This window comes from Salvelinus fontinalis, chromosome 15, assembly GCF_029448725.1.
Source record: "Salvelinus fontinalis isolate EN_2023a chromosome 15, ASM2944872v1, whole genome shotgun sequence".
NCBI classification, from domain to species: Eukaryota; Metazoa; Chordata; class Actinopteri; order Salmoniformes; family Salmonidae; genus Salvelinus; species Salvelinus fontinalis.
In genome coordinates this window covers 20,807,455-20,821,100 of record NC_074679.1, presented here as the reverse complement: position 1 = coordinate 20,821,100, position 13,646 = coordinate 20,807,455, and the positions used below count along the sequence as shown (strand labels likewise).

At 45.5% G+C, this 13,646-nt stretch overlaps 1 protein-coding gene across 1 annotated transcript in view; it reads left to right on the top strand.

Moving 5' to 3' along the window:
- The window catches only part of LOC129811526 (AT-rich interactive domain-containing protein 1B-like), a gene marked incomplete at its 5' end in the record, with an annotated part of 88,334 nt that overhangs the window by 24,425 nt on the left and 50,263 nt on the right, over window positions 1-13,646 (top strand).

The following is a 13,646-nucleotide window of genomic DNA, read 5'->3' as shown; positions in this document are numbered from 1 at the left end:
TGTGTAATTGTGTGTGTGAATGTGTGTGTGTGTGTGTGTGTGTGTGTGTGTGTGCATGTGAGCATGCGTGTGTGATCTGTGTGTGATAGTGACATTGATAGAGAGAGAGAGAGAAAAGGAGAGAAATTGGGCAGAAGGTGGAACACATTACTGCAATGCTCTTTTGAGAAGAGCCTATTTTTACCACCCCCTGAAATAGCATGCTAAAGTTAGTGAGCATAAGGCGTCACTCACTTGTCACTACAGAGACTTTGGGGCTTTATGGTCTTCATAAAGAAACTAAATGTTTCATTAGCTAGTTCTCTCTGCTCAGACTGGGGAGATATAGAGGAGCGTTGTGTGTGGAGCGTTGTTTGAGGAGCGTTGTTTGAGGAGCGTTGTGTGAGGAGTGTTGTTTGAGGAGCGTTGTTTGAGGAGCGTTGTGTGAGGAGCGTTGTTTGAGGAGCGTTGTGTGAGGAGCGTTGTTTGAGGAGCGTTGTGTGAGGAGCGTTGTTTGAGGAGCGTTGTTTGAGGAGCGTTGTTTGAGGAGCGTTGTTTGAGGAGCGTTGTTTGAGGAGCGTTGTTTAAGGAGCGTTGTTTGAGGAGCGTTGTTTGAGGAGCGTTGTGTGAGGAGCGTTGTGTGAGGAGCGTTGTGTGAGGAGCGTTGTGTGAGGAGCGTTGTTTGAGGAGCGTTGTGTGAGGAGCGTTGTTTGAGGAGCGTTGTTTGAGGAGCGTTGTTTGAGGAGCGTTGTTTGAGGAGCGTTGTTTGAGGAGCGTTGTGTGAGGAGCGTTGTTTGAGGAGCGGTGTTTGAGGAGCGGTGTTTGAGGAGCGGTGTTTGAGGAGCGTTGTGTGAGGAGCGGTGTTTGAGGAGCTTTGTGTGAGGAGCGTTGTTTGAGGAGTGTTGTTTGAGGAGCGTTGTTTGAGGAGCGTTGTTTGAGGAGCGTTGTGTGAGGAGCGTTGTGTGAGGAGCGTTGTGTGAGGAGCGTTGTGTGAGGAGCGTTGTGTGAGGAGCGTTGTGTGAGGAGCGTTGTTTGAGGAGCGTTGTGTGAGGAGCGTTGTTTGAGGAGCGTTGTTTGAGGAGCGTTGTTTGAGGAGCGTTGTTTGAGGAGCGTTGTTTGAGGAGCGTTGTTTGAGGAGCGTTGTGTGAGGAGCGTTGTTTGAGGAGCGGTGTTTGAGGAGCGGTGTTTGAGGAGCGGTGTTTGAGGAGCGTTGTGTGAGGAGCGGTGTTTGAGGAGCGTTGTGTGAGGAGCGTTGTTTGAGGAGTGTTGTTTGAGGAGCGTTGTTTGAGGAGCGTTGTGTGAGGAGCGTTGTGGGAGGAGCGTTGTGTGAGGAGCGTTGTTTGAGGAGCGTTGTTTGAGGAGCGTTGTTTGAGGAGCGTTGTGTGAGGAGCGTTGTTTGAGGAGCGTTGTTTGAGGAGCGGTGTGTGAGGAGCGTTGTTTGAGTAGCGTTGTGTGAGGAGCGTTGTTTGAGGAACGTTGTTTGAGGAGCGTTGTTTGAGGAGCGTTGTGTGAGGAGCGTTGTGTGAGGAGCGTTGTGTGAGGAGCGTTGTGTGAGGAGCGGTGTTTGAGGAGCGTTGTGTGAGGAGCGTTGTTTGAGGAGCGTTGTGTGAGGAGCATTGTTTGAGGAGCGTTGTGTGAGGAGCGTTGTGTGAGGAGCGTTGTTTGAGGAGTGTTGTTTAAGGAGTGTTGTGTGAGGAGCGTTGTTTGAGGAGCGTTGTGTGAGGAGCGTTGTTTGAGGAGCGGTGTTTGAGGAGCGGTGTTTGAGGAGCGTTGTTTGAGGAGCGTTGTGTGTGGAGCGTTGTTTGAGGAGCGTTGTTTGAGGAGCGTTGTTTGAGGAGCGTTGTGTGAGGAGCGTTGTGTGAGGAGCGTTGTGGGAGGAGCGTTGTGTGAGGAGCGTTGTTTGAGGAGCGTTGTGTGAGGAGCGTTGTGTGAGGAGCGTTGTGTGAGGAGCGTTGTTTGTGGAGCGTTGTGTGAGGAGCATTGTTTGAGGAGCAATGTTTGAGGAGCGTTGTGTGATGAGCGTTGTTTGAGGAGCGTCGTGTGAGGAGCGTCGTTTGAGGAGCGTTGTTTGAGGAGCGTTGTGTGAGGAGCGTTGTTTGAGGAGCGTTGTGTGAGGAGCGTTGTTTGAGGAGCGTTGTTTGTGGAGCGTTGTGTGAGGAGCATTGTTTGAGGAGCAATGTTTGAGGAGCGTTGTGTGAGGAGCGTTGTTTGAGGAGCGTTGTTTGAGGAGCGTTGTTTGAGGAGCGTTGTTTGAGGAGCGTTGTTTGAGGAGCGTTGTGTGAGGAGCGTTGTTTGAGGAACGTTGTTTGAGGAGCGTTGTTTGAGGAGCGTTGTGTGAGGAGCGTTGTGTGAGGAGCGTTGTGTGAGGAGCGTTGTGTGAGGAGCGGTGTTTGAGGAGCGTTGTGTGAGGAGCGTTGTTTGAGGAGCGTTGTGTGAGGAGCATTGTTTGAGGAGCGTTGTGTGAGGAGCGTTGTGTGAGGAGCGTTGTTTGAGGAGTGTTGTTTAAGGAGTGTTGTGTGAGGAGCGTTGTTTGAGGAGCGTTGTGTGAGGAGCGTTGTTTGAGGAGCGGTGTTTGAGGAGCGGTGTTTGAGGAGCGTTGTTTGAGGAGCGTTGTGTGTGGAGCGTTGTTTGAGGAGCGTTGTTTGAGGAGCGTTGTTTGAGGAGCGTTGTGTGAGGAGCGTTGTGGGAGGAGCGTTGTGTGAGGAGCGTTGTGTGAGGAGCGTTGTGTGAGGAGCGTTGTGTGAGGAGCGTTGTGTGAGGAGCGTTGTTTGAGGAGCGTTGTTTGTGGAGCGTTGTGTGAGGAGCATTGTTTGAGGAGCAATGTTTGAGGAGCGTTGTGTGATGAGCGTTGTTTGAGGAGCGTCGTGTGAGGAGCGTTGTTTGAGGAGCGTTGTTTGAGGAGCGTTGTGTGAGGAGCGTTGTTTGAGGAGCGTTGTGTGAGGAGCGTTGTTTGAGGAGCGTTGTTTGTGGAGCGTTGTGTGAGGAGCATTGTTTGAGGAGCAATGTTTGAGGAGCGTTGTGTGAGGAGCGTTGTTTGAGGAGCGTTGTTTGAGGAGCGTTGTGTGAGGAGCGTTGTTTGAGGAGCGTTGTGTGAGGAGCGTTGTTTGAGGAGCGTTGTTTGTGGAGCGTTGTGTGAGGAGCGTTGTTTGAGGAGCGTTGTGTGAGGAGCGTTGTTTGAGGAGCGTTGTGTGAGGAGCGTTGTTTGAGGAGCGTTGTTTGAGGAGCGTTGTTTGAGGAACGTTGTGTGAGGAGCGTTGTTTGAGGAGCGTTGTTTGAGGAGCGTTGTGTGAGGAGCGTTGTGTGAGGAGCGTTGTGTGAGGAGCGTTGTGTGAGGAGCGTTGTGTGAGGAGCGTTGTGTGAGGAGCATTGTTTGAGGAGCGTTGTTTGAGGAGCGTTGTTTGAGGAGCGTTGTTTGAGGAGCGTTGTTTGAGGAGCGTTGTGTGAGGAGCGTTGTTTGAGGAGCGTTGTTTGAGGAGCGGTGTTTGAGGAGCGGTGTTTGAGGAGCGTTGTGTGAGGAACGTTGTTTGAGGAGCGTTGTTTGAGGAGCGTTGTTTGAGGAGCGTTGTGTGAGGAGCGTTGTGTGAGGAGCGTTGTTTGAGGAGCGTTGTTTGAGGAGCGTTGTTTGAGGAGCGTTGTGTGAGGAGCGTTGTTTGAGGAGCGTTGTGTGAGGAGCGTTGTTTGAGGAGCGGTGTGTGAGGAGCGGTGTGTGAGGAGTGTTGTTTGAGGAACGTTGTTTGAGGAACGTTGTTTGAGGAGCGTTGTTTGAGGAGCGTTGTTTGAGGAGCGTTGTTTGAGGAGCGTTGTGTGAGGAGCGTTGTTTGAGGAGCGTTGTTTGAGGAGCGTTGTTTGAGGAGCGTTGTTTGAGGAGCGTTGTGTGAGGAGCGTTGTGTGAGGAGCGTTGTGTGAGGAGCGTTGTGTGAGGAGCGGTGTTTGAGGAGCGTTGTGTGAGGAGCGTTGTTTGAGGAGCGTTGTTTGAGGAGCGTTGTGTGAGGAGTGTTGTTTGAGGAGCGTTTTTTGAGGAGCGTTGTGTGAGGAGCGTTGTGTGAGGAGCGTTGTTTGAGGAGCGTTGTGTGAGGAGTGTTGTTTAAGGAGTGTTGTGTGAGGAGTGTTGTGTGAGGAGTGTTGTGTGAGGAGCGTTTTTTGAGGAGCGTTGTGTGAGGAGCGTTGTTTGAGGAGCGTTGTGTGAGGAGCGTTGTGTGAGGAGCGTTGTGTGAGGAGCGTTGTGTGAGGAGTGTTGTTTGAGGAGTGTTGTGTGAGCAGTGTTGTTTGAGGAGCGTTGTTTGAGGAGCGTTGTGTGAGGAGTGTTGTGTGAGGAGCGTTGTTTGAGGAGTGTTGTGTGAGGTGCGGTGTTTGAGGAGCGTTGTTTGAGGAGCGTTGTTTGAGGAGCGTTGTGTGAGGAGCGTTGTTTGAGGAGTGTTGTTTGAGGAGTGTTGTGTGAGGAGCGTTGTTTGAGGAGTGTTGTTTGAGGAGCGTTGTGTGAGGAGCGTAGTTTGAGGAGCGTTGTGTGAGGAGCGTTGTTTGAGGAGCGTTGTGTGAGGAGCGTCGTTTGAGGAGCGTTGTGTGAGGAGCGGTGTTTGAGGAACGTTGTTTGAGGAGCACAATCTCTCTGTTGAACCGATGCATAGTCTCCTACAATGAAATGCTGGGTTAAAGGCTGAGTGGCAGTTGAAGACATGGGAAAGACAGTTATACCAATGAACAAAGATGCACTATGTTACCTTGGAAAACACTTCACACGATTTAAAGTGATCATAATGTGCCCTTCACATGTACAACACAACACCAAGCTACTTAGGAAACTCAAAAAACACTTGGACAACAAGATGAAAAGCAACATTATGAACAACCTTGGCACATATCAAACAATTTAATGTGGATTATTATCTAGTGTGTTTGAGCATTTAATGTGTGTGTGCTTCTCAGAGCAGAGCAGAGTTGTGAGGAGAGGAGAGGAGAGGAGAGGAGAGGAGAGGAGAGGAGAGGAGAGGAGAGGAGCAGTGGGATTGTTTGTGGGCAGTAAACTGGGTGAACCCTGTCAGGAGAGCGTGCGTAAAAAACATGGACGCTACTTTTGAAAGGGTAGATTCTCTGTCAACCAATCAGCTAGTAGGAAGAAGGGAAGTGGTCATACTGAGCAGCTCGGGGCTTTGTTTAATGAAGCAATGCTTGTTGGGGGACGGGTGGCGACTGATCAGCAATGTTTCTGCTGAAGTGGTCTTGTGGATGTTGATCTCTATCTTTGTATAGAACATCATTAATAGAACTGAGTGAGTTTTTAGAATATCATTATTAGAACTAAGTGAGTTTTTAGAATATCATTAATAGAACTGAGTGAGTTTTTAGAATATCATTAATAGAACTAAGTGAGTTTTTAGAATATCATTAATAGAACTGAGTGAGTTTTTAGAATATCATTAATAGAACTGAGTGAGTTTTTAGAATATCATTAATAGAACTAAGTGAGTTTTTAGAATATCATTAATAGAACTGAGTGAGTTTTTAGAATATCATTAATAGAACTGAGTGAGTTTTTAGAATATCATTAATAGAACTGAGTGAGTTTTTAGAATATCATTATTAGAACTAAGTGAGTTTTTAGAATATCATTAATAGAACTGAGTGAGTTTTTAGAATATCATTAATAGAACTGAGTGAGTTTTTAGAATATCATTAATAGAACTGAGTGGGTTTTTAGAATATCATTAATAGAACTGAGTGAGTTTTTAGAATATCATTAATAGAACTAAGTGAGTTTTTAGAATATCATTAATAGAACTGAGTGGGTTTTTAGAATATCATTAATAGAACTGAGTGAGTTTTTAGAATATCATTAATAGAACTGAGTGAGTTTTTAGAATATCATTAATAGAACTAAGTGAGTTTTTAGAATATCATTAATAGAACTGAGTGGGTTTTTAGAATATCATTAATAGAACTGAGTGAGTTTTTAGAATATCATTAATAGAACTGAGTGAGTTTTCAGAATATCATTAATAGAACTGAGTGAGTTTTTAGAATATCATTAATAGAACTAAGTGAGTTTTTAGAATATCATTAATAGAACTGAGTGGGTTTTTAGAATATCATTAATAGAACTGAGTGAGTTTTTAGAATATCATTAATAGAACTGAGTGAGTTTTTAGAATATCATTAATAGAACTGAGTGAGTTTTCAGAATATCATTAATATTGCTTTCATAATAGTACATCTTTGGATATACCATGTAAACACTGTTGTTCTAAATCTAAAGCTCTTTGGTCTTTCATAGGCTTATATCTACATTTCAATACAATGTTCTACAGTGAAAGTAATCTGCTGAGAGAGGTAACAAGTACACTGTAAACACCAATGCAATGTAGAAACAGAAAATATTTATTAGGCCAAACATTACTGTTGTATACAGTAGCATACAACAAAACCATAAATATATGTAAACCAAAAGTATATTCTTTAGAATACAGTAAAGAACACAATTGTGTGTGTGGGGTCCCGGGGGGGCACTCCAGGAATTGGAATTTACATTTACATTTAAGTCATTTAGCAGACGCTCTTATCCAGAGCGACTTACAAATTGGTGCATTCACCTTATGACATCCAGTGGAATTGGTAGGACTGCACTGGCAGTCACCAGTGCTAAGCTACGCTTCATCTCTTCTCCGGCCTGGGTCTGGCCACAATACTTCGTCCACATCACAAGATACGTTTTCTCTTGCCAAACATTTTTTTATTTTTTATTATTTCACCTTTATTTAACCAGGTAGGCTAGTTGAGAACAAGTTCTCATTTGCAACTGCGACCTGGTCAAGATAAAGCATAGCAGTGTGAACAGACAACAACACAGAGTTACACATGGAGTAAACAATAAACAAGTCAATAACATGGTAGAAAAAAAGAGAATCTATATATAATGTGTGCAAAAGGCATGAGGAGGTAGGCAATAAATCGAATAATTACAATTTAGCAGATTAACACTGGAGTGATAAATCATCAGATGATCATGTGCAAGTAGAGATACTGGTGTGCAAAATAGCAGAAAAGTAAATAAATAAAAGCAGTATGGGGGGTGAGGTATATGGGCTATATACCGATGGACTATGTACAGCTGCAGCGATCGGTTAGCTGCTCGGATAGCAGATGTTTAAAGTTGTTGAGGGAGATAAAAGTCTCCAACTTCAGAGATTTTTGCAATTCGTTCCAGTCGCAGGCAGCAGAGAACTGGAAGGAAAGGCGTCCAAATGAGGTTTTGGCTTTAGGGATGATCAGGGAGATATACCTGCTGGAGCGTGTGCTACGGGTGGGTGTTGCAATCGTGACCAGTGAACTGAGATAAGGCGGCACTTTACCTAGCATAGCCTTGTAGATGACCTGGAGCCAGTGGGTCTGACGACGAACATGTAGCAAGGGCCAGCCGACTAGGGCATACAGGTCGCAGTGGTGGGTCGTATAAGGTGCTTTAGTAACAAAACGGATGGTACTGTGATAAACTGCATCCAGTTTGCTGAGTAGAGTATTGGAAGCTATTTTGTAGATGACATCGCCGAAGTCGAGGATCGGTAGGATAGTCAGTTTTACTAGGGTAAGTTTGGCGGCGTGAGTGAAGGAGGCTTTGTTGCGAAATAGAAAGCCGACTCTAGATTTGATTTTGGATTGGAGATGTTTGATATGAGTCTGGAAGGAGAGTTTGCAGTCTAGCCAGACACCTAGGTACTTATAGATGTCCACATATTCTAGGTCGGAACCGTCCAGGGTGGTGATGCTAGTCGGGCGTGCGGGTGCAGGCAGCGACCGGTTGAAAAGCATGCATTTGGTTTTACTAGCGTTTAAGAGCAGTTGGAGGCCACGGAAGGAGTGTTGTATGGCATTGAAGCTCGTTTGGAGGTTAGATAGCACAGTGTCCAAGGAAGGGCCAGAAGTATACAGAATGGTGTCGTCTGCGTAGAGGTGGATCAGGGAATCGCCCGCAGCAAGAGCAACATCATTGATATATACAGAGAAAAGAGTCGGCCTGAGAATTGAACCCTGTGGTACCCCCATAGAGACTGCCAGAGGACCGGACAACATGCCCTCCGATTTGACACACTGAACTCTGTCTGCAAAGTAGTTGGTGAACCAGGCAGGGCAGTCATTAGAAAAACCGAGGCTACTGAGTCTGCCGATAAGAATATGGTGATTGACAGAGTCGAAAGCCTTGGCCAGGTCGATGAAGACGGCTGCACAGTACTGTCTTTTATCGATGGCGGTTATGATATCGTTTAGTACCTTGAGCGTGGCTGAGGTGCACCCATGACCGACTCGGAAACCGGATTGCACAGCGGAGAAGGTACGGTGGGATTCGAGATGGTCAGTGATCTGTTTGTTGACTTGGCTTTCGAAGACCTTAGACAGGCAGGCCAGGATGGATATAGGTCTGTAACAGTTTGGGTCCAGGGTGTCTCCCCCTTTGAAGAGGGGGATGACCGCGGCAGCTTTCCAATCCTTGGGGATCTCAGATGATACGAAGGAGAGGTTGAACAGGCTGGTAATAGGGGGTGCGACAATGGCGGCGGACAGTTTCAGAAATAGGGGGTCCAAATTGTCAAGCCCAGGTGATTTGTTTGGGTCCAGGTTTTCCAGGTCTTTCAGAACATCTGCTATCTGGATTTGGGTAAAGGAGAAGCTGGGGAGGCTTGGGCGAGTAGCAGCGGGGGGGGGGGGGGGCGGGGGTGTTTGCCAAAGTTGGAGTCGCCAGGAGGAAGGCATGGCCAGCCGTTGAGAAATGCTTGTTGAAGTTTTCGATTATCACGGATTTATCGGTGGTGACCGTGTTACCTAGCCTCAGTGCAGTGGGCAGCTGGGAGGAGGTGCTCTTGTTCTCCATGGACTTTACAGTATCCCAGAACTTTTTGGAGTTAGAGCTACAGGATACAAATTTCTGCTTGAAAAAGCTGGCCTTTGCTTTCCTGACTGACTGCGTGTATTGGTTCCTGACTTCCCTGAACAGTTGCATATCGCGTTGGCTCTTCGATGCTATTATATATATATTTTATCATATTTCATTATATATATAGATATATATTATATATATATATATATATATATATATACATTGAGGGAAGTATCTCCTAGGATGGCGTATCCAACCTTGGACAGAGGCAACCTCTATGTCCCCACATGCGTCCTCCATTGCCTGGAGAAGCGGCATGCGGGCATAGGGTTGGCGATCATACACTTTCCAGCGCCAGGCTGAGAAGAATTCCTCTATGGGATTTAGAAAAGGTAAATATATGGGGGTAGGTACAAAACTACAAATTGTGGATGGGTGGCAAACCAGTTTGGACCAGAACAGCCCAGTGAAAACTAACATTGTCCCATAAAACCACAAATCTAGCAGGCTCCTGATCTGGATCAGGGACAAGCATTGTGTAAATTGCATCCAGAAAAGTGAGCATATGGCCGGTGTTGTACGGACCCAGTGTGGCATTGTGATGGAGGACCCCGTTTTGAGTGATGGCAGCACACATAGTTATATTACCCCCACGCTGTCCAGGGACATTGGTAATTGCCCTCTGTCCTATTACATTTCTTCCGCAGCGCCTGGTTTTGGTGAGGTTGAAGCCAACCTCATCCACATAAATAAATGAATGGCGAATTACATGGGCATCAGGCTCCAATACTCTCTGTAGCAGACATAAGGATATACAGATGAGTAAATATGGTATGTCTGAAGTACTGGAAGTAGTGTTGCATACATACCTCTACAAAGTCATGTCGCATATTCTTGACTCTGTCAGAGTTTCTCTCAAATGGCACCTTGTAAAGTTGTTTCATCGTCACTCGGTGCCGTTGGAGGATGCGTTGTATGGTCGACAGGCTTACAGCATTGATGTTGTTAAATATGGTGTCATTATTCAAGATATGCTCTCTTATCTCTCGAATCCTAATTGCATTGTTGGCCAAAACCATATTTATAATTGCAGTCTCTTGTACATCTGTAAACAAGCGTCCTCGTCCTCCATGATGTCTTTGCCTTTCCTCTCTGTACAGAATTCAAACACAGTATGTGTTCAGCATAGGAACTGTAAACAATGTACTAAAACATGTAGTACAGCAAGATAACCAACCTCATTGGTTGGTTATCAGTGCAGTAAATGGATGGCTTAGAGTTACAAATGTTTATGCAATACTATGCAGTCATACGTATTTTACAGTACATTACTGTAATGCTAAAATAGTCATTAGATAGTTGCATACCTGTTCTCATTTCTGAAGGTTCGAATTATGGACGCCACTGTAAATCGACTCAAGTTGGGCTAGACTCTCAGTCCAGCCTCTCTCATGGTCAAACCGTGGTTGATCGCATGATCAACAAGTGTTGCCCTAATCTCATCAAAGATGTCTCTCCTTCCTTCTCTTCTTTGCCCTCGTCCTCTTCTTCCTCTTCCTCTCCCTCCTACTCCTCTTGCTCTCTGTCCATTGTTGGCATCCATTGTTCAAAACAGGTAATCTGACCTTTGACCTATTTATAGGCCTATACTACAGTAAAGCAGTGATTGGTTAGTGATCAGTTAAGCTATTAGTGTTCGCACATGTGAGGAGTGTGTGTGTGATCTGGTGAATAAGTGTAGCATTTTGATTGGTTGTGTTTGGAAAAGGAAAGCAAGTCACTTCCTGTTAGATTTTTGTGTTTTAGGTAGAGAATTGTGTGCATTGTTTTGAAAAAAGTGTTTTATGCAATTGACAACTGAGTCAAAGGCTGAGAAATAGCTTATGGTTTTGGATATTTGGTGTGTAGTTTTGCACTTTGAGTGAGAGGTTTAAAAAATCATGTGACATGAAAAGATTTCGTGTGTAAACAGTTGGAAAAAACTGTAAGAAGCCTTTTGGACCTAGACTTGGTGCTCCGGTACAGTCTATGACTAGGGCGGCAATTTTTAGGGCCTTCCTCTGACACCGGCTGGTATAGAGGTCCTGGATGGCAGGAAGCTTCCAGTTTCAAATTAATGTCAACATCGCTCATATGTAATATCACAAACAAACATAAAAATAGTTGCCACTTTATATGGTCTTATGGGGGCTTCCTTTTGACAGTGAAATGAGAATCATCTTTATCCCCCATGTGTGTTAATAATGATAAACAAATCCTCCTCCATGTTGGATCTGCTAACATTCGCTTCTCTGTGGAGAGAGCGCCCACCGTGGTCGATGGTGATGCATCATGGAGCCTGTTGACATTTGGAGAATCCTGTGTGTGTCTGCGTTGGTTGACACTGTGTGATTAATGGTGCAGATCCGGAGCGCTGCAGACAGACTATGTAAATGCTGAAGGAGCCATTAACAGACATCTTCACTGTCAATAAGAAGTGGCACAACATGATGCATACTGCTGGGGAAAATCACACAGCCTGTCAGTCTCCACTCTCATTCCACCAAACACCCAGACATAGGCCCACAGGGAGAGAGGGGGTGAGGCAGGAGAGTGAGGGAGAGTGTGTATAAGGTAGTTGTTGTGGAATTGTTAGATTACTTGTTAGATATTACTGCACGGTCGGAACTTGAAGCACAAGCATTTCACTACACTCGCATTAACAGCTGCTAACCATGTGTATGTGACCAATAAAATGTGATTTGATTTGAGAAGGAGGCATTGTATTTGTCCTCTTTCAGCACTGTTACCCTGTCTCTCTCCCAGCTCTACCTGTCTGTCTCGCCATCCTCTCTCTACACCTCCCTCTCTCCATCCTTTCCCTCTCTCCCTCGCGCTCTTTCTCTCATCACCCTTTCATCTAGACCCTCAGAATTGGCTCTTCGAGTTTCTGTCCTAGTTTCCATCATAGAGAATACATACTAATTAGACGCTTAGCGTGCTGATTTTCATCTTCAGAAGCAGTTTTTTGGGGACAGGGAGAATGCAGTGTCAGTGAACCATGCTGTGAATACTAGATCCCCCTCCATAGATGGTACTGTATGCAGACTCTCTGTGTGTCTCTCAGTCTGTCCCCAGATGTAGAGATGATCTGAGGGTGGCTGGGAATGCAATTAGTGCTGTCTGATTGAAACACAGAGGGGAGGAGTGTGTGTGTGTGTGTGTGTGTGTGTGTGTGTGTGTGTGTGTGTGTGTGTGTGTGTGTGTGTGTGTGTGTGTGTGTGTGTGTGTGTGTGTGTGTGTGTGTGTGTGTGTGTGTGTGTGTGTGTGTGTGTGTGTGTGTGTGTTTAAGGGCAGCTCTACTGGTCCTCCAGCTGACTTTGAAGAGGCAGAGAGCTGACAGCCCCTCGCTCTGCGGCTGCACGTGTGTGGTGTTGCCATGGAGAAAGGAGAAAGGAAGGGAGGGGGACGGTTTTAGGAGAATTGTGGACCCTAGCCCCACGTCCCCTTTTGTTTTTCTCTCTTTCTCAACCCTTGTTGTGTTTTGTCCTGAACAGCTGAGGAAGATTAAGGGGAAATTCATCTGAAACACTGGGTTTAGTGTTTACTCTTATATAGTCCTGATTCTGATCTGAGAGCAGCATGGTGAAACATTTCAACCTGTTGTGGTCTGTGTGAAAACAAGCAGACCTCAGACCACTCCTCATGTGTCTGGCCTCACCACACCACCCACACAATCCACGAAAGGAAATAATCTGAAGATTAAGGGGAAATTTCATCTCCTCACTGTCTGGAGATCGTCTGTCATCTGGAGAAACGCACACCAAACATCCTGAACCATGTCTTTGGGATTGACTATTCCAGATTCATTACGCAGAATGCCAAATGAGCAGAGCAAAGCCACTATGATATCCGATGGCTGGATGGTGATGAGTGTGATGGTGTTTTTCCCCAGTCCTCAGAGAGGCTCTCTTAATGGCCTTGAATTATACATTATGTTTGTATCACCCATGCTTGGTCTGACACTTAGAACAATAATATGTTTGTGTTTTACATTTTAATCATTTAGCTGACACTCCTTTCCAGTAGTGAGTGCATACATTTTCATACTTTTTGTTGTTGTTGGGTACTGGTCCTCAGTGGGAATTGAACCCACAACCCTAGCATTGCAAGGGTCATGCGCTACCACCTGAGCCACACGGAACCACACATTGGACCACACAGCTTGGACCACACAGCTTAAACCACATGTCTTAATGACTGTGTCAACTTGCTTTTGTCTTGTAAGTGTACCCAAGGAGCTGGGTTATCTTACGGGGAGGTTTTACATTGAGATAATACTATTGCATGGCTTGTAGATGGACAAAATGAGTACAGTCTTGAGTGAAGGAAGGTGTTGGGGGTTGGAGAACAGAAGAATAACATTAGGAAGCTAGGTGTTGTCCTGGCTATGTCTGCTGAAGACAGAAATTGTTTTTTAAATTACTTTGGTAGCTGTTCCTGGAGCTACAGTAACACTGCTTGTAGAAAATAAGCACTTAGAGAAAGCAAGCTTCAAAAAAACTAAATCAAAGGAAATGGAAAAGGGGCAAAGAGAGAGAGAGAGCGAGAAAAGAGCACTTCAGGGTAAATCCTTGCCAAATAATTCATTTCTGACCTCCTTAGCAAGTAAATTTACTAAATAAATAAGAGCTGCTTGAATGTGAAGAATGCGTTTCTGCTGCCCCCAGTGTTGTGGCTCACAGGCAGCCTTAGCATCAGCACCAGCTAGGCTTTAATAAATGGCTTCTCTCTCTCCGTCGGAGCTGTTTGATGTAAGGGGGGG